The sequence below is a fragment of the Podarcis liolepis genome (assembly GCF_965112155.1).
Source record: "Podarcis liolepis genome assembly, chromosome: Z".
Taxonomy (NCBI): Eukaryota; Metazoa; Chordata; class Lepidosauria; order Squamata; family Lacertidae; genus Podarcis; species Podarcis liolepis.
Genome location: NC_139570.1, coordinates 23,731,757 through 23,753,516, shown reverse-complemented (window position 1 = coordinate 23,753,516; position 21,760 = coordinate 23,731,757). Strand labels below are relative to the sequence as shown.

The 21,760-nt window shown below is 41.1% G+C and overlaps 1 long non-coding RNA gene across 1 annotated transcript in view; it reads left to right on the top strand.

Moving 5' to 3' along the window:
• Window positions 1–7,790: 7,790 nt before the first annotated feature.
• Window positions 7,791–21,760, top strand: part of LOC310698149 — a 196,295-nt gene continuing 182,325 nt past the window's right edge. Inside the window, exon 1 of the long non-coding RNA XR_014521358.1 lies at window positions 7,791–7,892. This is a non-coding gene — a long non-coding RNA (uncharacterized lncRNA). The remainder of the gene's footprint in view (window positions 7,893–21,760) is intronic.

Here is a 21,760-nt window from a genome sequence, read left to right as displayed (position 1 = left end):
AGATCAAACCTATCCATTCTGAAGGAAATCAGCCCTGAGTGCTCACTGGAAGGACAGAACGTGAAGCTGAGGCTCCAATACTTTGGCCACCTCATGAGAAGAGAAGACTCCCTGGAAAAGACCCTGATGCTGGGAAAGATGGAGGGCACAAGGAGAAGGGGACGACAGAGGACGAGATGGTTGGATAGTGTTCTCGAAGCTACCAGCATGAGTTTGGCCAAACTGCGGGAGGCAGTGGAAGACAGGAGTGCCTGGCGTGCTCTGGTCCATGGGGTCACGAAGAGTTGGACACAACTAAATGACTAAACAACAACAACAGCTTCATGCCCTTGAGAGATCATTCCAAGAAGTGAGACCCCAGAAAAAGTTGCAAAGCACTGGGAAATAGTACAAAGGTTATTTGCCACAACCCTCATGAAGAAGACTTAAGATAAAGTAATGGTGGGATGGTTATAAATATTAACTTTAACAGAAAATCTGCAAAACCAGTTAATCAAATTATGAAATTATAGGCAGGTGGGTTTCAGTTAACATCTAACAGGGAAACATCTCTCAAATTCCTGGGCATGCTAAAGAGCTGCATTCTCCCCAGCCCTGGATTAGAAGAAAATGCTCCCTCTGGGTAAGTAAGCCTTGGATAGCTGATCCCAACATGTGCACCCAGAGCCACTTCATCAAGGCATGCACTCCAGGCTTAAAGGGCACCCTCAAGTAAAGGCTATGGAAGATAACCCAATAATGCCTCAGGGTGCCTGTCCATGACATCCTTAAGTTCCCTTACCTGCCCTCACTAAATTCCAACCCAAGCTAATAAATACACACCAAAAGATAAACAGGATTGCCCGACAGTGCTTAGTAAGTGAAAAACAAGAGTACCAAGGGTCAGTCAGAGACTTCACCCAAAATTCCTGCTCTGCTCCTAACAAGGGAACTAGGAAACCTAACCCTGTATGGGAAGGGAGGGTGCTGCAAGGAAGAATTAGAAGAAGGAGCTGTTAGGGCCAGAACTGGCTTAAATAGTTGGCCAGATGTCATTTTCCTTTGGACTAAAGTTCTCTTGTGATCCCTAGACCCCTTTCCTTGGGAGGGACCAATTGAAGTTGGTGTATGGGAACAGCATTTTAAGTTAAAAACTAGAACATTGACAGCCCTCAGCCACTTTGTAACATTAATGAGCTAAGCATTGGTTCAATAAAATATGAAAGGAGAATTTTCTTGGATGCCAAGATGCTAGTTTGGGGCAAGTACTCTTTGGTGAGACAACCCCAGTGGAGATTTAAAATCACAGAACAGGCAGTAAAGTAAAATATGGAAGTATAGGCTGCAACACGTTTAAGATATGCCCTTTAAAGTGAGTTTCCCTTTCCCCCCAGCATAGGAAAAAACTATATGTTTGGTAAGTTAAAAATGGTTTACTTACAAACTCTCTGAAGATCAGATTCATGTGCTTTTCCACACATCAGTTATTAAAGATGCACAGGTAGTAAAGCATAGCTTCATTACATAGTTTTTAAAGTTTCTCAATTATTGTTATAGGAACAAAAAACAGACTTATGAAAGCCATTCTCGGGAGGATTTCTTTTCACTTTTCCCTTGTGACCAGCCCAAAAAGTATATTGGAACAATCTTTATGAAAATTGCTGTGATACACCATTGCATATTGGTTATCAATTAACTACTATTGCAGATTAAAAGCCATCAGATGTCAAGTACTGTAATCAAACACCATTAAGCTGCAAACAGAGGTATCACATAAAATATTTGAGTATCCAGAGACATAATCATTTTTAAAGGTAATTTTTCGAGGAGAATCTTGGGAAGCAAATTCATTTTTCAAGAACCAGTTTTCAGAAAAGTGTAAACAGAGATGAAACCCAACCTAGAAATCTTTTAACCTGGCCTGCAGTCTGTTTGCTTTCACATTTCGAGACCAGTGAAGATTTAAAAATGCACACACATACACGGAGGCAAAAATTTTAAATCAATAACAGTAAAGACTTTTAAAAAACAAGCCAGAAGGCCTTTGTTTAACTGAAGCCCTGCTCGGGTGGCATATCTGATTCTGATATGATTGTTCAGTGTTCATTTATTCCTGAACACCAAGAGATTATGGGGGGAAAACACTCTAAAGATTTAATTAAAATCTGTTCTTTTGCATTTAATACTGCCTAATGCTTTTAATTAATCTGAATATCCTTAATTATGCCTGTAATTTTTAACTATGTGTAAATAGCTAATTAAAGTATTAGACCATCCTCAAATGGGAGCCAGAATGAAATATCCAATATTGCATGTGGCTGATTAAAAAGGATTACACGTGCAGCTTTAGGTGCAGGTGGTTATCAAAACCAGCCAGGTTACTTTTAACACAGTTTGGCTACAAGAGGTCGGGGTGGGAGGGAGAGTCTGGTGTCAAGACTAATTTGCTCAGAATAACAGGATTTGTGTGAGAATGTACTGTTTTCATTCAATCTAAAGACCATCCACCCAGAGACAACATCAGTGAACAGAAACATCAAGAAGAATGCTGGATAAAGTGTGCATAGATCAGCTTTCCAGAACCCAGAACCCTCTGTCTGTTGGACTACAACTCTCATCACCCCCAACCAGTGTGGCCAGTTTATGGGAGTTATAGTCTAAAACATCCGGAAAGCACCAGGATGAGGAAGACTGGTGTGGACTATATTTATAGTCTCTGTTCACAGCTTCAGATGAACTTGTGGAGATAGGGTGGGTTCAGCAAATAGATTTCCTCCCTCCCTGCACACATGAATCCCTGGGAATAAACAGAGTTAAAAGCATTTGGCCCTTTCTCTTGCTGGTGGGGTACTCAGTTCCAGCTCCCTTTGCTGTTGGAGTAGAGTGAGAGTTCTTGTTAGCTGTTTTGTGTCTGGAATGCCTCTGTGGCAGAGAAGTGTTAGCAATGTGCTCTCTTTTGTGCAAAGCACCTTTTCTTCCCCCCTACCAGGCTTCCCCTTTCTGAGCTCTGAGTGGCCTGAAGTGTGTGGTCTAAGGCCAAAGAGAGGTTGTGTCCCTAATGATCTGTGTAATAGTGCCCCTGTGTGGCATTTATGTACCACTAGTTGTGTGCTATGATATGATTGTGGCTTTCGACAGCCCCCATTTTGTTATAGTGGGGTGGTCAGCATAATAGAGGGCAGCTTTTTTGCTTTCCCACTGAGGTCAATGGGAGGGAAGTTATTTGCTTCAGTTCTAGGGCCCATGCAGAGTTCCATCATTGTTGGGGATGTGGCTGTGATTTTGAGATGGGAAACCTGTGTCCCGTCGATTTCTGTGCTTGGCCAATGGTCAGGGATTAAAGGAGTTCTAATCCAGGAACATCTGATTAGGGGCACATGTTTTCCACCTCTGGATGCAACATAAGTGGGGTCCTCCATTGTCCTGCCCTTGGTATGAACAGCTATACAATGTTATAGCAACTCCACTTGTGTATTTTCAATAGTGGAACAGCTGTCTCCATGGAGTGTTCACCAGTGTATAACTGTTATATCCAAAGCATATTCTGTGTATCTTTGGTGTAGAAGGGCTTAAATCATATCTTGCAACCTTTAAAACAGTGCAGAGGAATGTTGCTCAGTGGTAGACCATCTGCTTTGCATGGAGAAGGCCTCAACTTCATTCCCTGGGATCTTTAGGTTGGGGCTAAGAATGTCCCTCACCTGAAACCCTAGAGAGCTACTGCCAGTCAGGGTATACAGTAATGAGCCACATTGATAAATGCTTTGATTGGGTATAAGGCAGTTTCCTATGCTCCCATATTTTATATCTGAGTACTGTATACAGTAGGATTACTCCATTAATGTAGCATTGAATCTTAATCTAACGTTGTGAGAGTTCACATTTATAAGAATGAAAGGAAACAGAGTAGAATAATGGTAATACATTAAGCCTGAAACTTACACACATTTAACTTGTGTGCATTTGGCTTTAAGCAGGTGGCAAAGAAAGAAAAACAAATTAGAAAGGGAGGGAAAAGGGCTTTGGCAATCCTACCTGCCATTGTACCCACTGTGTTTTGGCTATATGCAATTTGAGCTTTAGGTGTGATCCCCAGACAGTAACCCCCACATAAGTTGCGGGCTCACTGTATTATATTTATTACATTCTCTGGTAATATATCGTGATCACAGCAGATTATCTCAATTCAGTCCAAACTGTTGTACAAAGAGGAAAAGAGAATATTTTAATATTGTTCATAAGCAATTGCATATATATATATATATATATATATATATATATATATATATATATGCAGGTTTTGGTGTCTTCGGGTGTCTTCCCGTGTAAGAGTTGGGGTGTCTAGGCGACGTTTCGACGAGGTCTCACTCGTCATCTTCAGGCTGGTGCTTTCGGCTTCTTGTTACTGGAACAGAGCAGGATCTCAGTGTTTGAGTTCCTATAAATACTGTTGAGGGGGTGTGGTGTATAGCCTCCAACGTTCTGGGCAGAGAGGAAGTTCCCAGGTTAGTGTGCCTTTTCTTCTTTTGTTCCTTAATTACTTGAGGGATATCTTGAGTGATTTCTTGAGTGATATTCTGAGTACCACTTAGGTGGGTATTAGGTGTGGATTAGTTGCTAAAGCTTTCGTGTCTTGACCTCTTGAGCTTGTGAAGAGTTTTTCTGAGAAGATGGCTGTACTGCACTTAGTTGTGCTCTGGCTTGGCTTCGTGTATAGGGGCGAGCTGTGGTTTTGTGCCCTGTGCCAGCCAGATCTGTGTAGGGATTGCAGGGGGGTGCAGCATCCGGAGGTGCCACTATGGTTTGGTTACTGGATGGTGTCTGTAATTTATCTGTGGAGAGGGTCTGGGTTTGGGTCTGGTGTGGTTGATTGGTGATGGCGTTCTGTGTGCCTCTGGTTCTGGTGTCGGTTTTTGTGGGGAGGGCTAATTTCCAGATGTCTGGCAGGCGGGACGTGTCGTCACGCTTGTTCATGTTGTGAGGGTGTTTCTCTATCTCGATGGCTTCCATGATTATTCTCTTGTGGTGATGATGTTCCATGTTAAAGAGCAATTTGGAATCTGCAAAATTAATTTCGTGTCCTGTTTCTTTCATGTGTTGGAAAAGAGAGGAAGTTTTTTCTTCTTTTTTGACGGCATTCTTGTGTTCTGCGATACGTGCATTTATTCGTCTGTTTGTTTGTCCAATGTACGTGGCTGGGCAGACTTTGCAGGGTATTTCATAGACCCCTTGGTTTTCCAACTGGATTTTATCTTTGGGGTTTCTGAGGATATTGGCTATTTTTTGGTTGGTGCAAAAGGCTGTTTTGATATTGTGTTTATGGAGGATTTTGCTAATTTTATCTGTAGTGCCCTTGATATAAGGAAGGAGGGCCATGCCATTGTTTTCTTCTGTGTCTTGGTTTTTGGGGGGTGTTTCTTTTTGGATTAGCTTCGTAACCCTGTTTTGCTGGTATCCATTGGCGATTAACACATTTGAGAGATTCTGTAACTCAGTTGTCAAGTGGTCTTTGTCAGCCAGGCGTTTGGTTCTGGAGATGAGAGTCTTGGCTACGGAGTTTATTTGTGCAGGGTGGTGGTGTGATTGTGCATGTAAGTAGCGGTTGGTGTGTGTTTTTTTCCGGTAGATAGAAAAATCAAGAAATCACTCAAGATATCCCTCAAGTAATTAAGGAACAAAAGAAGAAAAGGCACACTAACCTGGGAACTTCCTCTCTGCCCAGAACGTTGGAGGCTATACACCACACCCCCTCAACAGTATTTATAGGAACTCAAACACTGAGATCCTGCTCTGTTCCAGTAACAAGAAGCCGAAAGCACCAGCCTGAAGATGACGAGTGAGACCTCGTCGAAACGTCGCCTAGACACCCCAACTCTTACACGGGAAGACACCCGAAGACACCAAAACCTGCATTCCTGTACCCGTGAAAATCTACGAAAGCAAATATATATATATATATATATATATATATATATATATATACACACACACACACACACACACACATGCAAACCGCTTAGTGTCGTGTGTGTGTGTGTGTGTGTGTGTGTGTGCGTGCGTGCGTGTAGTGTGTGTACACACACACACACACACACACACATATATATATATATGTATGTATGTGACACACATGACACTAAGTGGTTTGTATAATTAATCTTCTATCTTGCACATTTTACCTTACACAGGTGATTGCTTTCTTTCTTTTTTTCCTTTTCTTTCTTTTTTTTTACTTAAAGAATCCCCTTCAGACCCTGGAAAATCTAAAAGGAAAAGTTCAATTTCCTTTGTATTCATTGACATTTTGATGTAATTAACTGAAATGATAATATCTCCCTAAGGATTGAGCAATTATAACTGGTTCAGGGTGTTGTTGTTTTCTTTATGCCATTTCGTATTCAAAACTGTGAAGTTCTCTCCTAAACCATATTAGATTTAGGCTTGGCATGTCCTTTCCCTAATCTAAAAGAACACAGGCTGTTCACAGGATTTCAGCCTACTGCTGGACATGGGAACCTTTGAGAAAACCCTTAAATGACTCATTCAGTATGATACAGGCACAGCACTTGAGTACAGACAGATCCATACAGGGTTCAAATAAACCCCATTTTTATCTGCCCCCTCAGTTCAGGGGGGCATATAGAGGCAATACAAAGAACAATTCAGAGAATTAGGAGGTCCTTGTATGCTTCCCACATCACCTTGTGACCTTGTGAATATAAGATATATTTTTTAAAACTCCTATGCCAGAATAGACCTCTGGGCTCACCCTTTGCCTTGAAAGGCGTTACAGCCAGAAAATCTGCTGCAAATATAAGACCTTTATATAAGTGTCATGCTTTTCTCTACCCCACTGATGCCATGGGGCACAAAAGGTTCCTTATTGCTGAGTTACATGGAGGGGGGAAGAGGGAGCAGAGTGAGAAGAGCAGGAAGGGCAGAAGTGGCTGATAAGTAGAGCAAGGACTGGGATGACTCCACCACCCAAATCTATATTTCTGCATCCAGGGAAGCAAGAAGTATTATTAAAGGGCACATCCCAGTGAGCAAAAGCACATGAGAGGCTATGGAGCAGGACTGATGAGTGGCACAGCCTTGGGTTGTGAGGGGGGGGTGGCCCTAGGAAAGATCCAAGTGGAAGTCAGAGAAGTCTGCAAGGGTACATACTAGCTACTCTTGCCTTAAACAAGTAAGGCAGGGCAACATGCATGCATGTAATTTTCAGAGCCTAAATGAGTGTCCGCTCCTCCCCCCACCCTGTGCCTCTCACCTTGCCCCATGAATTTAGCTGGCCAGGTCGCTGAAAATGTGTGTGATGAGTGGATAGGGGTAATATAGAACTCTTATGCAATTTTTTTTGGGGGGGGGGTTCAGAAAACTTGTAGTGTATGAAGCATCTCTATGTAGCATAGAGACTGTGAAGATGGTCTGGTAGCTGCTTCCAAAAGAAATCAGGTTTTGTCTTTTTTAATATTTATATTTTATTAAGAAATCAGGTTTTATTGACTTTGACATGGAGCACCTCTCCCCGGCACACATTATACTGCAGTGCCAGAAAATGACACCGAAACATTATGAACATCTGCCTAGGAGGAACAGTTTTCTGGAAGCTTCTGATGCAATTTGCAAACAGCTGAAGCACTGGAAGAAATTATGCTTATTTAGCAAATCAGCCTCCGAGTATAACAAATATGGGAAGGGAAGTGTGAGGGAGATGAACAACAGGAGTATATAAAAGAAAGACAAATGCTTGCTGCTATTGCTCATTGGGGTCTGCAGCTGCAGCTTTCTAAAGTGGGAGGGAGGGGTATGTCTGCACTAGCCATGTGCCAGGCTTATCCATCTAGTTCTACACAGCTCAGATGCTCTCTTTATGATGCAGCATGTGACTCTTTCCCTGGGCTGCTTTGAAGGTGGGTACAGTCTCTCACTTCTGGTCCAAACCAGTGTGCATACCCATTGAAGGTAGGGACAGATTGATATGTCAATTTGTCTTGGATTCTCATATCCCCCTTTTTATTTGTTTGTTTGCTTTAAAAGTCACAATGGAAATTATTTTGCATTTTCATGCAAATTTCACCTAATATTGTATAGCATACAATTTTGCCGTACTGATTTTTGGAAAGCTATTTTCTTAATATAATGTAGTGTTTCCCAAACTTGTGTCTGCAGCTGTTTTTGGACCATCATCCCATCATCCCTGACCACTGGTCCTGCTAGCTAGGGATGATGGGAGGTGTAGTCCCAAAACAGCTGGGGACGCAAGTATGGGAAACACTCATATAATGCATTCCTGCATCTTATTTTCACCAATATATGCATTTATAGGCAAATTTTAACTTTGTATATGTATTTTTGTACAAACTACTTAGCTGAAGAACTGCTGTGTTTTGGTTTGAATTGAGGTCCACCTTCAAATGTGAATTGGATCAAATTTCTCCCCACCCCAATGGAGAGTGATGTAACCTTTGTAGACAGCACAACACTAAGTGTTGTCTGCTGGCTTGCTGACTGGCTGCAGTAGTCTGTGCCAGAGGGTGAGAACATATTGGGTGAGAGTATGTACCTAGCTGAGATATAAGGTGGCTTGACTGATGGTTTTTCAGTTTCCACGTTACAGGGTTAATGACAATTCCTAATGGCTATATCCAGTGTGATTAATGGGTACTTTGCGATTTCATTTTTGTTTTTATACTGTTTTGAGTGATTGCATATGTATTGTAGTTTTATTTAGTTTCTTTTATAAAAAAAGAAACTGTTCACTGCTGGGGGGGGGGTGTTTGACCCATATGTGGCATATAAATAAGGCATAACATAACAAGTGGCCATTAGGGTTTCTTGTTTTTTAAAAGTTAAAAGTTGAACAACAAGGGCCTCTCATTATGGGAGATTGATTTCCTTTCAGGTAGGTTCAAAAAATCCTTACACACTGTTGGTACATGTGTTTGCCTTGATTGACCACCAAATATACTGGATAAATGTTTAAGCCTATCAGAGACAGGAGTTGAGGCTACCTGTGCTGATCTCATTTCATTTAAATCCCAGGACACCTGTTCCCAGAACTTGTCTTCCCTCTGTTCCATTATTGCTAGTCCCCAATTCCAGATACTGGGTTTTCAGGTTTATTGTTTTTGAACCTATTCTTGTATTCCAACCTACATTTGATTTTCCATAGATTCCTCAACTGGATTCTTATGAGAATTCCTAATTGTCTTAGCCATAACTTTCTTGGCCGCTTTACATTGACTATCAAACCATCAGTTTTGAGTAGACTTGTTTCAGGTTACATTGTTATTAACTTTAAACCCATTAATTCATTTGAGTTTAGTCCCAAGTAAGTGAGCCTAGAATTGTTGCCTTAACTGAAATGGGTAAAACGGGTTGTATCCAATTAAATCCTCATCAGAACAGATCAATTGAAATTAATGGCTCCAAGTAGGTCATGTCCATTATTTTCAATGGGTCTACTCTCAGTAGGACTCACACTGGATACAACCCCATGTACCACTAAGGAGAATCTTACCAAATTCTCTATGGTAGGAATCCTGAATACATGTGGCAAAAATGAAAATCTGTGACAAAAATATAATTTTGCCATGCAGCTTCTCCAAAGATCTTTGCACTGTAGCAAAGTATTCAGCCTCATGATTTTGAGTTTAAATTTTTGTTATAGTTTTAATCTGAATACTAAGAGTAATAGATTAAGCAGTTTGATGGGAGTGCCTCTCAGATTACTATTTTGGCATTTTATTGTATTTATTTATGTTAAAAGTGTGTAAGTCCCAAAAGGATGAGACATCTGTGTTCTGAAGTTCAGCTGAAACCATTCTATATATAGATGCTTTTGCACAAGAGGGAAGTGTTGGAAAATTCTTCCTAATCAAACTGAAGCAGTGTCGAAGGGAACAATGTGTGAGCTTGCCAGCTGGATTTTTATACAAGGAGATTGAAAACATAATATAATGGAAAAAGGAAATGGCCCTCTCTTCCATTAAAGACCAGCCACAATGGGGAATACAGTGCTCTGTATATTAGCTCTTCAATTTTTGTAATTCCATTACACTTCTCAGCCCCTTTTGTGAGAGGCATTTTGAAGCCAGATCTATAAAATGTGGCCTATATTTTTCCCCTTGTACCAATAATCAAAACATTCCAACTTCAGGTCATTTCTACAACCCATGCACTGTGTTTGTAGCAAGCAATGCAATTTTTAGATTAACAGACACATACCTTTTTATGGGAGGAGGGGGTACACTGTCTACAGGACAAACATATGAATAGAAATTTCAGAAATATATCCCATATTAAAAAGACAGCAACAACAACCACACACACAAATACCTGATGAAATGCTGCAGAAGCTTAAATACCTCATAATATATCATAAGGTCAATGCAGCATTTATTTGCTTATATCTATTTAGAAGGTGGGGAAAATGACAAAATCTAAAATAAAAAATACATGCACTGACATTTTCCATGGCAGGCTGATAATCCCATGGTTTTCAAAATTGTTACGTTCAGTAGCATTTCATTAGTATACTTTTCATTGTACTTATTATTATGCATTATTAATTCAGATCTGTGCCTAGGAGATGTACAGTATGTAATTATTTCTCCTTTCAAAACATAATAGCTTCACACGGTGCTTGTTTCAGTCATGATATTTCATCTCTGAATGTGCCTTCAAACATTCTGGAGCTCTGACAGTAATTTGTATTTGAACAGAAAAGCTGTCAAGAAGGGGCTGTGCTACTATCCATCAGATTTTTAATCCTGACCATACTTTAATGCCAGCGAGCTGGCTGTCCAAGGCACTAAACAAAGATTGAAATTATGCCTTCTGTTCTTTCACTTCAAAGCTGCAAAGTTAGTCTGGAATCCAATAGACCTTTATTATACTCTATTAATTTCGTATTAGTTCTCGGCTATGCCAGATTCAGCTGAAGTGTCACAATGGTTTAAGCATGCAGCCCTGACTCAGAGATCAAAAAACAGAATCTGTCACTTTCCATAATTTTACAGGAGATTCTACAAATGTAAACCCCTTTTCATCCTGCCACCCTTTTAAGTCTTTAATAAGTTTTCTTCTTCTTCAGCAGTTCTGCAGAATCTTAATATCACTCCCAGAAATACTAAATGATATTGTAACTCTCAGCAATTTCATCAGCAATTTAATTAAAGGGTAATTTATACTTAACCTTTACAAATACCTAGGAACCAGTGTTATTGTTGCTGTTGTTTTAAAAAAGTAGATTTGTGTTCAGGACAGGAGGCAAATTTGTTTGAGAATGGATTTGATAGAACGTTTGGATCATGCTAGATAAACTGAAGCCCAAGAAATGAGACATTCTTGACAGGCAAATTACATGTGGATTATCTTCTTGTTAAAATTTCATCACAGAAAATAGTCTAACTATTAACCATGCAAGTACTTTACACGAGAGATTAGCATATTTCCTTACAAAGGGTTACACTTAATTTGGATGCATTGACTTTTTGCCACACGGGCTGACCTTTATGTCTAATCAAAGTACTTTTATATCCAAATCCCCAACCTTTTATCTCTACTGACAGCTTTTAATTTGAAGGTCCATAATAAAGTCTATTAAAATTCAACATGTGCCAGTAGGATATGGCTGGGCTAGCACAGCTTCAGATATAAAACTTGGACTAAGTCACAGTACATTCTACTGTATATCTATTTTCAGTTTGCTAATGGTCTGGAAGACTGGAAAGGGGTTCATGTTTTATGTGTGATGCAATTAGGTGGTCTTACTGTTTAAGTTCATGCATAATCACATTATGATATAAAATTTAAATGATAGAAGCCAAGGAAAATAATCTGGAGCAAGGACCACAAACATCTGGTCACTGCTACAAGATATGGTCACTGCGACAAGATATGACAAACTATTTCAGCCTATTTTGTTACGTTCATAATTCTTTATTGAGTTTGTCAGCAGGATGCAAAGGTAAAACCAATATGTCAGGAGAAAAGAGTTAACCAACATAAGGTTAATTTGCTTTGTGAGCAGTCATGACAAAAAATCAAGTTTTGGAGGTAATAAAGTCATCTGTGTGGCCAGCAAATCTGAGGGCCAGACACTGTTTATGTCATTAGTACATGCTTGTTATGATAAATATGAGTTGCGGGGGCGGGGAATTAATGCAGGGGATTCAACCTTTGCCCCCACCACAGTCCTCCACATACTTAACATTTTCTTGAAAAACACACAAGGGCATGAACAGAGCAGAGTGGGACCATGCTTTTAGCCCCATGCCTATCACAGGGTCTCCTTTTTTTAACGATTGCCCATTGTGCATGGTTGTCTGAATAGACAAAAATCAACATATGAGCTCCTCCTCACTTGTAGGGGTTCCATAGGATCAGGCCCCCACCCCCCACCAAAAAGCAGGTGTTCTGATAGCATAGTCCCCTACAGATGTGGAGAAACAATATAAGGCTGTTGTTCTTTTTCTAAAACAAGGAGACGGAACATTGGATGTGGGCATAAATGTGGGATTCTGTTCTCTCATAGGCCTCGCAAGTGAGTAACATGCTCAGGGCTTACAGTGTTCCTGTGGGGGGGGGGGAGGTTAAAGGAAGGCACCATTGCAAGAACATCAACCTTTTTTTAAAAAAGGGGGGGGAAGAAAAGAAACGGTTGAAATGTGTCTCTTGGGGACACTTGGTCATTCAGGTGATGATACTGAAAATCAGTATTTAAAGGTGCATAATTAATCCAGGCACAAATGCAAGCAACGATCTAAAGCTCGTGGGATATATCAAGAGCAGCTACTGAACTGCCGCCTGCTAATTAATGCATGACCTTTTAAAACTAAGTCTGGTAATATAGACTGTTAACTGGTCATGATCTGTAGTTATTGAACTGAGATAGATTGCATTTCAGAGACTATTGAAGCAGAGCCTTATTAGGCCATTTGTTAAAATATCTAAATTCTACTTTTAGCACTTTCTCTCTTGACTGGCATGTTTAATATGCGTAGAAATCTCTCCCTTTTTCTTCTTCTTACTTATCCAAGCTTGCTTTCCTTACTAAAATATATTTAAGAAATTTTGGAATACTTGGTTCTAGGTTATAATCCGAAGGACTGGCAGGGTGCGGAAGAGTGGGTGGCAGAAGCCACGGGACCTGAGGGAATGGGGCAGCAATTTATGGAGTTTTGTGCCTCCCACGAGGCAGGAGCCAGATCTGGAGGGAGGGGAAGAGTCTGAATAGAAGGAGATGGGGAAGGGGGTGCAGGACATGGGGCAGGAGCCAGGGATGGAAGAAGGAAAGAACACATCAGGAGCAGAGGAAGAGATGGTGTCTGGGGTGGAGGCCAGCAGAATCCTCTCCTCTGCTGTCACCTAGCACCAGGAGAAGCTTGAAGCAACAGACACAGAGCAACTTCCATGTAGGAGAAGTTGTAGATTGCTTGCATGTATGCTGTCAGATGGGGGTACTTAAGTTTGGGTGGAGGCAGGGTGATGCTGTTGCTCCAACAGTCCAGCTCCAAGCACAAGCCTGTGGAGTGGAGGCAAGCTATTTAGTTGCCAGAAGTGTGTATGTGTGTACTGTGTGCCTTAAGAGCTAGTGTGTGTGTTTTGGCAACAAAGAATTAAACTACCAGCCTTGTGTCCTCCTTGGGCTGGGTATGCTCAGGACACACACACACACACACACACACACACAAAAAAAAAAAAAAACTTGCATTTTCCCCTAATGATGCCTAAGCAAGCAACAAATAGAGAAGTATATACATCTTCCATTTGGGAAACTTTCTGAGGCAATGGAAGGCATGTTGTAATGCAACTGTGGGGAAAGAGGGCTGTAAAAACACCAAATATTAGTTTTTGGACTAATTAATATTGTAATTGTGAGTGGTTTTTTCTTGTCTGTCAGAGTAGTTTTAATAATAACAGTAACCTGTTATTTAGTAAAAAGCATATACAATATATATATATATAAATCAATAAAACCAATGACAACCTTTAAAAATTGAAAAAAAGCAGCAGGGGAATTGAACAACTTAAGAATGGTAAACAATCAAAGTCAATTGAGATAAGATTGTCTCTTGCTTCCTGTCTTAACTCAAGCAGTGGAGGGGATACTTTTCCAGATCTTGGGCACTGCAGCTCAAAAGGCCAAGTCCTTGCCTTGAAGAAACACCCCCCCCCCCGAAGGTCCAAGAACCCTTTATAAGAACTTAGAAATATGTATGTCATGAACACATGGGCTGAGAGTGGGATCACATCTGCTGTCTCCATTCCAAACCTCTAGAGAAGGGTACCTAATGTGATCTCTTCCATATATAGTTGGAATACAACTCTTATCAGCCTCAACCAGCATATTGAAATGTCAAGCATGGTGGCTTTAGCCCAGCAACATCCAGTGGACATTGTGTTGGCTAAACCTGCTCTAGAAATTAGCCCTCTCTCAAGCTCCATGCCAAATGGCTCCTACCTCTTCTGCCACATTCCTGTCACCAGCTGCATTGCCTGCCTTAAATTATAAATGGAAATTCTGAAGGCAGTGTTCTGGAAGATCATGGTTCTGAGTTGCATAGGGAGTCTATATAACTACAGCAGAAGTTCCCTTCCAAACACATGGAAGGTGGCAAATCCAGCTGTGGAGGTCTATAGGACTAGACAGGGCAAATGAGCTAATAATTCCCCTAATACAATTAGTGGGGAAGTTGAATAAATGAAGAGAACTAGAGAGCATTCCTGCCAGATTGGAGATGATGCTGTTAGGGATATCAGACGATTCTGCCAAAAATGGAAAGGGAAGTGAAAATTGCTGTTGTTTGCATGTTTGTCTGTGGTCAGGAACGAAAATCAATCAAGTGAATATAACTGGTATTCATTCACATCACTAATATTCTGAAGTCTGCAATGAAATTAAATACTTTTTAAACATTTGTTTTGATGTTTCCTTTACAATGAAACAAATGCAAGTTATGTAACTTACATCACTGATTGTGACAAGTTCAGAAGGGGCTGTGTTGTTACACCCTTAACTGCTGGGATTTGAATGCTGGAAAAATACTCAGACTGATGGCATACTGCATCCCAAAATTCCTGAAAACAGAAAGATAAACCTGAGGGAAGGAAGTCTTCTGATGTAATGTGCAAACATTCATGAGGACCAGCTCTCCATGCCCCCAAGAGTGGCATATTCTTGTGAAGAGGGCTAATGTACAAACTAATACATTTTCAGTGATGAGCCTTGAGCTTTGTTATTGCTAAGGAGGCTAAAGAGATTGCTTCCTGGAAACAGCTTTGAGCTGCTTTTCCAGTAAGCAGACAATTTTGCTGAATTATTTCAGGCCTAGAAAATCTTAGATCAATGTCAAGCATTTTGTACTGCCAGCTAAAAAGATAAAATTATATTAGATGCCTAGTTTTGCATACAAACAGTAATGCCATCCCTGTAACTTGGCTGGAATCCAAAGAGCTGTGCTACTTGCTGGTGTGATCTTAACCATGTCTACTCAAAATTGAGTCCTGTAGATTCAGTGGGGCTGAATGACTGGACAGGACTAAAACCCATGGTGGATGATTCAGAACTGGGTACAACCCAGTCTGCTTTGCAGAAATTACAAGCAGGATTGCTAATTTTGAAAAGAGAAAGAAAGAAACTCTGGCATGTTGAGAAATGTATGTCCAGTGCTGATGTTCTAAACTCTGGAACAACCAACAACCAGGTTCTCTGTGACAACTTGGTTGTTCCTATATATGTGAGCAGCTAAACTGGCAGCTTCCTTCTAACACACCTCCTATGCATTGAATGTTTCTGCATAATTTCTTAATTCCCATTCTCCTCCTCTTTCTTGAAATAGCTGCAAGCAACTGAGAAAAACCTTTTAAACAGATGTCTTTATTTTCTGCCACGTGATTTAGTAACAGAGCATTCCTAAGAAGGGTCCTAAGAGGCATGGGGCCGTCTATGGACTGTTGCAGGTGCAAGGTGCTCTGTCAGCTCCTGGCTGTTACCCCTGAGAGACACAAGTATGGTGACTTGCACGCACCCCAAATTCCCTATTTTAGGACTTTCTGCAGGCTACCATCAGTGGGAGGACCACCACTGTTAGCATGCCTAGAGGGGAGCCATCTCCACCAGTGCCACTCCTCTTTACCAGTCCGGTGGAGAGGTGGCTGTACTGTACCCTACCACCACTACCACTAGCACTCGGCTATCAACATGGTGGGTGGGTAAGATTGCAGCCTAATAATACTAAAAATTGACAGGCAAAATAGAAACCTCTGCTTCGGGGGGGGGGAGCTTTTTGGCTTTAAAAAAAATATTGGAGCTCTAAGCTGCAGTCATGAGTTTCCCCAACTAAATAAGAAGTAATCAACAATACAAGTCATAAACCTCAAAAGGGCCATATTGAGCTCCTTCTGCGTAGATGGTGGCTTATGGAGCTATACCAGAGGAGCAAATGCAAGATGAAAGCAGTTTTATAAAATGATGTTCTATGCAAATAGATCTCTAATTCAGTGTTTCAAATTTTAAAAGATATATTAATGATTTAATCAAGTGTTAGTAGCCTCTTCAGCTTCTGCCAGTAATGACAAGAGTTTCCTTTCTAATGTTCACTTCCTGCTGTGCAAATCGGGATTTTAACAAACTATATTAGCTGCAGGCTCTTTGACATGGCATCACACTGAGATAAACACAATTAACAAGATCTATTTAAATGTTCTTTCTTCTGCATTTATTTATTAATGGGTTTTAAGACTTCTGACAATTTCTTTTTACAGTTTTCTAAAGTCTCTGTCTCCTGGACCCATTTAATCTGAAACATTCCTTATTTGGAGCACTATACCCAGAATCTATGGAGCTCTGGGCATTAATGGAAGGCGATACCCTCCACCAATGTCACAAGTCTTACCTAACAGGTTATATTGCCTTTCCTTATCACTAAAGTGAGGGATGGGGAATATGTGGCCCTCCACATGTTGTTGTACTAAAATTGCTGTCATCTCCAGAAAGCAAGGTCAACACTCAGAGATTATGGGAGTTGTAGACCATGAATGGGGGACCTGTGGCCCTTCAAGCTGTTGTTGGACCATAACACTCATCATTCCTGACAATTGGATATGCTAGTTGTGGCTAATGGGAATTATAATTCAACAAGTGGGATCATCTTAAAAGATGGTCCGGGTTGCGGGCAGGCTATCAACCCAGTTCCCCCCACCCTGGCGTGGGCGGAGTAATACCCTCACGCCTGGGTAGCACCACAATCACCCCAGACCTATTGGCCATTCATTTTGAGTGGGGTGATTGGGGGGGGGTATAAAAGCGACAGTGCAACGTGTACCAAGCACCTGCTTCACGCTGCCGAACAGAGCTGGGTATCTTCCTCATCTGCATCGTTCGAGGCCGTAGATGATTAAGCTTACAATTTTCTTTGCCTTATTTACTCACTTCTTTTACCCTTCTTTTATCTAGCCTTTCCTTCTGGTGCCTGAACCTCCCTCCCCAATCTCCCCAAAGGCTACACCGCCTGCATGACAATTGGCTATGCTAGTTGTGGCTAATGGCAATTGTAATTCAACAACATCTTCAGGGTCACAGGTTATCCATTCCTGATCTAGGTAAATTGGTTAGTTTGCAAAAGAAGTTTGATCTCAGCTTCCTACTGGAAATCATTGAGCCCCATTTAGAGTTAGCAACCTAAAGCATTTGCCCAATGCCTTAGGTGCAGTTGCCAACTCTATCTAACACTTAAAATGTATGACAAACCACAGGCTGCAGTTTTTAATACACTTGCTTAGATGAAAGTCAAATTGAATTCATTGGAATTTGCTTCTCAGTAAATTATCAGAATGATATCACACTATAGCGTAGATAATATAGTTGTGCTGATATCGTAAATAATAAATACAGTGACAGCAAACCTCTGCCCTCCCCGCAGATGTTCCCAAACTCTGACTCCAACCAGCCTCAGCCAGGATGGCCAATGGTCAGGAGTGGGGGAACTGCAGCCCAGAGACATTTGAAGGACTGTTACGCATTCTTAAACTAGTCAATGCAGTTAGTTTACAATTATTGGACAATTTTTTGACCCCATCTGGAGCTAAGGACTCACAGGCTCCTCATCTGGAGGTTCACATGTTGTCCATTACACTTGTACAGAATGGTATATGCCCCCTTTCCTCAAGAGCATGACAATTGCATCAATCCATCAAATATTTCTTAGTAATCTCACCACTGACCATTCACTCCTCACTTCTTATCTAGATGCTGTCTGATCTGGGGGCTATCACAACATTTTGTGGGAGCAAGATGGAGGCTCCCTACAAGGTTTTACAGTCCATGAGTTCTGATCTTCCTGGGCTTTAAACCTCCACAACAGCCCCTTCTCAAGGCAGTCACCCCCCAACTTGTAGGCAGCAATGGAGTAGGGTGGAACTTTTGGAATCATCCCCATTCTCCCCCACATGATGACACTAGTACAAGGAATTATAATGCCTGAAAAAGGTAATATTCTCTCCTTGATAGATGCGCATTAATTCTATTTCTGTAGATTATATTTATTCATGATCATCAAAAGGAGTTTATTATTCCAATATTTGGCTTTCTAGAATTAAACTAAAAGCTTATAAGTCAAAGTCTGCGGTAGAACAAATGTGAGCACAGCCAGGATTTGTTTTTTTTAATGAAAGGAGTTTGTATTGCAAATACACTAAAATATATGGATCATAATATTGATGAGTGTGATGGTCTCGCTTCAAGCTGAGAAGGACTGTTCATGTGCTGCAAGGAGAAACTGTGAGATGCACACCATTTTTAAGTAGTAGATGTCTCTCTCACACAGATTTTTGAACAAAATTGTATCTAGGACAGATGGAATGTCTATATGTTGATTTATTATAAGATTCAGGCATCTTCAGCTAATTAACAATGAAGGGACAGATGTCTTAGTTGTGCATACACCACCACCACCACAAGAAGTGAAGCAGATTATTTAAATGCATGGTGCTTGTTTTTACAAAGTAGGTGGCTTATTTAGTTCAAAAAATGTATTTTATTCACCAGGGCTTGATCCTAAGATAACCTATGAAAGTTTAACAGAAGGAATGTTTCCTGTCTCCTCCTTCCTACCATAGCCTGCTGTGAGCAATGAAAACTCTGTCATGGAGCAGTGGTCTTCAGGTGAAGGATGGGCTAGGAAACAATCCTTCTGTTAGGGTGCAATGGTCCAATGCTGATTTTGGGTAAATCCATCCTCCCCCAGTAACCCCCATCAAGCATTGTTTAGTGGTGCCCTTTGACTAGGGACGTAAGGAGGCAGCATTTTCTGTTCCATCCACTGTTGATCACAATCAATAGCTATACTGTTTCTGTTCAGCTATACAGCTGGTCATCTGACAAAAACCTATATCATTCATCTCACTACCTGCAATAGCCAAAATGTATGTAATTAATGTAATTGCATTTCAATGGAAGGGAAATGTCAAAAACTTTACAGAAAGTAATATAATTATTCACATAGCATATGTGGGCAAAAAGAAATAAAAAAAATTGATGTGTGTGATTTCCATTCCTCACCTTGGATGAAAATGCAAATGGCAGAAATTTCCACTCCCCATTTCTGTTTCTGGTACAATTCTCTGACATCCCTACTCTTGACCCTTCAGAGAGGCTTTTTGTATTTGAACTCTGATCATGCCTCTTGTTTGGGTGGATTGAAGATAAAGAGGAGTGTGAGAGACACTAGTATACTGCACAAAGAGGAAATTTGGTTTCCCCCCCTACTGCATTTTCCTCTGGCCCTGCTCACCATGTGGCCTTTGAAAGGCTGCGCAGAAGGGAATGTGGTCCTCAGGCTGAAAAAAGTTTCCTCACTCCTGATCTGCATCAAAATAGAGTGGGGAAGTAGGTTGAAAAAGAGGCATCAATTTTGTAAGTTAGGATTGTTCAAGACCTTCCATTGTTGAATTTGTTATCTCTAGATCTTTCAGACCTGAGCTGGTCCTGGAACACTTTCTCACTTTCTGATTGTGTGTAGTGTTGCCCAACAGGTGCATTACTTATACTTGCTGTGAAAAGTGGATGACCTAGATGGTCAGTGTAGTGCCAATCTTCAGCCACTGGCAAAAGCAACAGAGCTGTAGTTGTCTGTTGAGACGCCACTTATTCTAGCTGATTCTTCTTGCAGTAAAGCCGCAGGACCCAAGTTGCTGCATGAGTGGGTAGATCCGGCCTGAAGTAGGCCATAGCTTAGTGGTTCACATTATGTGTTGCATGGCCATTTTTAGCTCCTGGCAGCTCAAAAGAATCTTAAATAAGAATATAAGAAGAGCCCTGCTGGATCAGGACAATGGCCCATGAAGTCCGGCATCCTGATTCCACAGTGGCCAGCCAGATGCCTGCAGTAAATCTGTAATCAGGACGTGAGCTGAAGAACACTCCCCACTCTTGTAGTTTCCAGCAACTAATAGCTAAAAGCATATTGCCTTCAACCATGGAGGCAGATCATTGCCTCCAAGGTCTATGGAATGTAGCCTACATCGTGGCTAGTCGCCATTGATGGACTTATCCTCCATGAATTTGTCTAAACCTTTTTTTAACGCCATCCAAGTTGGTGGCCTCCTGTGGGAGTGAATTCCATAGTTTAGTTATGTGCTGCACGAAGTACTTTCTATTGTCTGTCCTGAATCTTCGAATATTCAGCTTCATTGAGATGTCCACAAATTCTAGTCTTAGGTGAGAGGAAGGAAAACTTTTTTCTCGTCACTTTCTCCATGCCATGAATGATTTTATGAAGTTCTATCATGTCACCCCTTACTTGCCTTTTCTCAAAACTAAAATCGCTTGCATCCACCAAGACCTTTACTCTGCTATTATAGCAGATGGATCTCATGGGGTGTCCAGAGCACAGTATAGTCCTGTTGTGTTGGATGAGTTTCAGTTGGTAAGGCTTGAGGATGTAGACAAGGTGCTCGGATTGCCCAGAGCGACCACTTGCAGCCGGGAGGCAACAGCTGGCTGGGTCAGGGAGGTGACCAATGCCTCTTGATCAATCAATCAATCAATCAATCAATCAAGAAAAGTCCTTACATGCAGTTTAACAGCTGTAGATTCCACTGTAACAGTCCATATATCACCAGAAGCTCTTTCCTTTCCTTTCCTTTCCTTTCCTTTCCTTTCCTTTCCTTTCCTTTCCTTCTTTTTTTTTGGGGGGGGTAGTCACCTGTAGATTTTTCTTGAAAGGGTTAGTTTGTCCTCCCTTCAACAGTCACATCACAAGCCTACTTCATTGTTGTCCAGTGCCATGAAGAGTGGTAAATGCATTCTCCGAAACACCCAGAAAAATGGTCATTTAACATTTCCCCCATTCCAATCAATGTGCAACAGGTGATGCAATTGTTCTTGTTATTCCTTTCAAAACAATCTTTACATTTCAATCAAGGTGAGTGACACAACAGTGTAGTCCAATACTCACTTTCAGTTTGTCAAGGAGTGGCTATGGATCAAATACTGTTAGTGAGAGGAATTGATCACTGTATAATTAGTGCCAGTGGACACGTGCAGCAGCTATGAAAGAACTCAATTAAGCATGCTGACAGCAAGAACAGCAATGACTCAGACAATGAAATCTCCCCCTCAGGAGACTGATTAAATTCTTCCTTGGGTCAGGGGAAGGGAGGGGTGGTGGGGGTGATAACCTATATTTTTATAAGGCAGTCCTGAGAGCTCTTGGTTTAGCCCAGCAGGGAGATAGGATGGGATAAATAAACAGGCCACATTATGCCCAGGGAA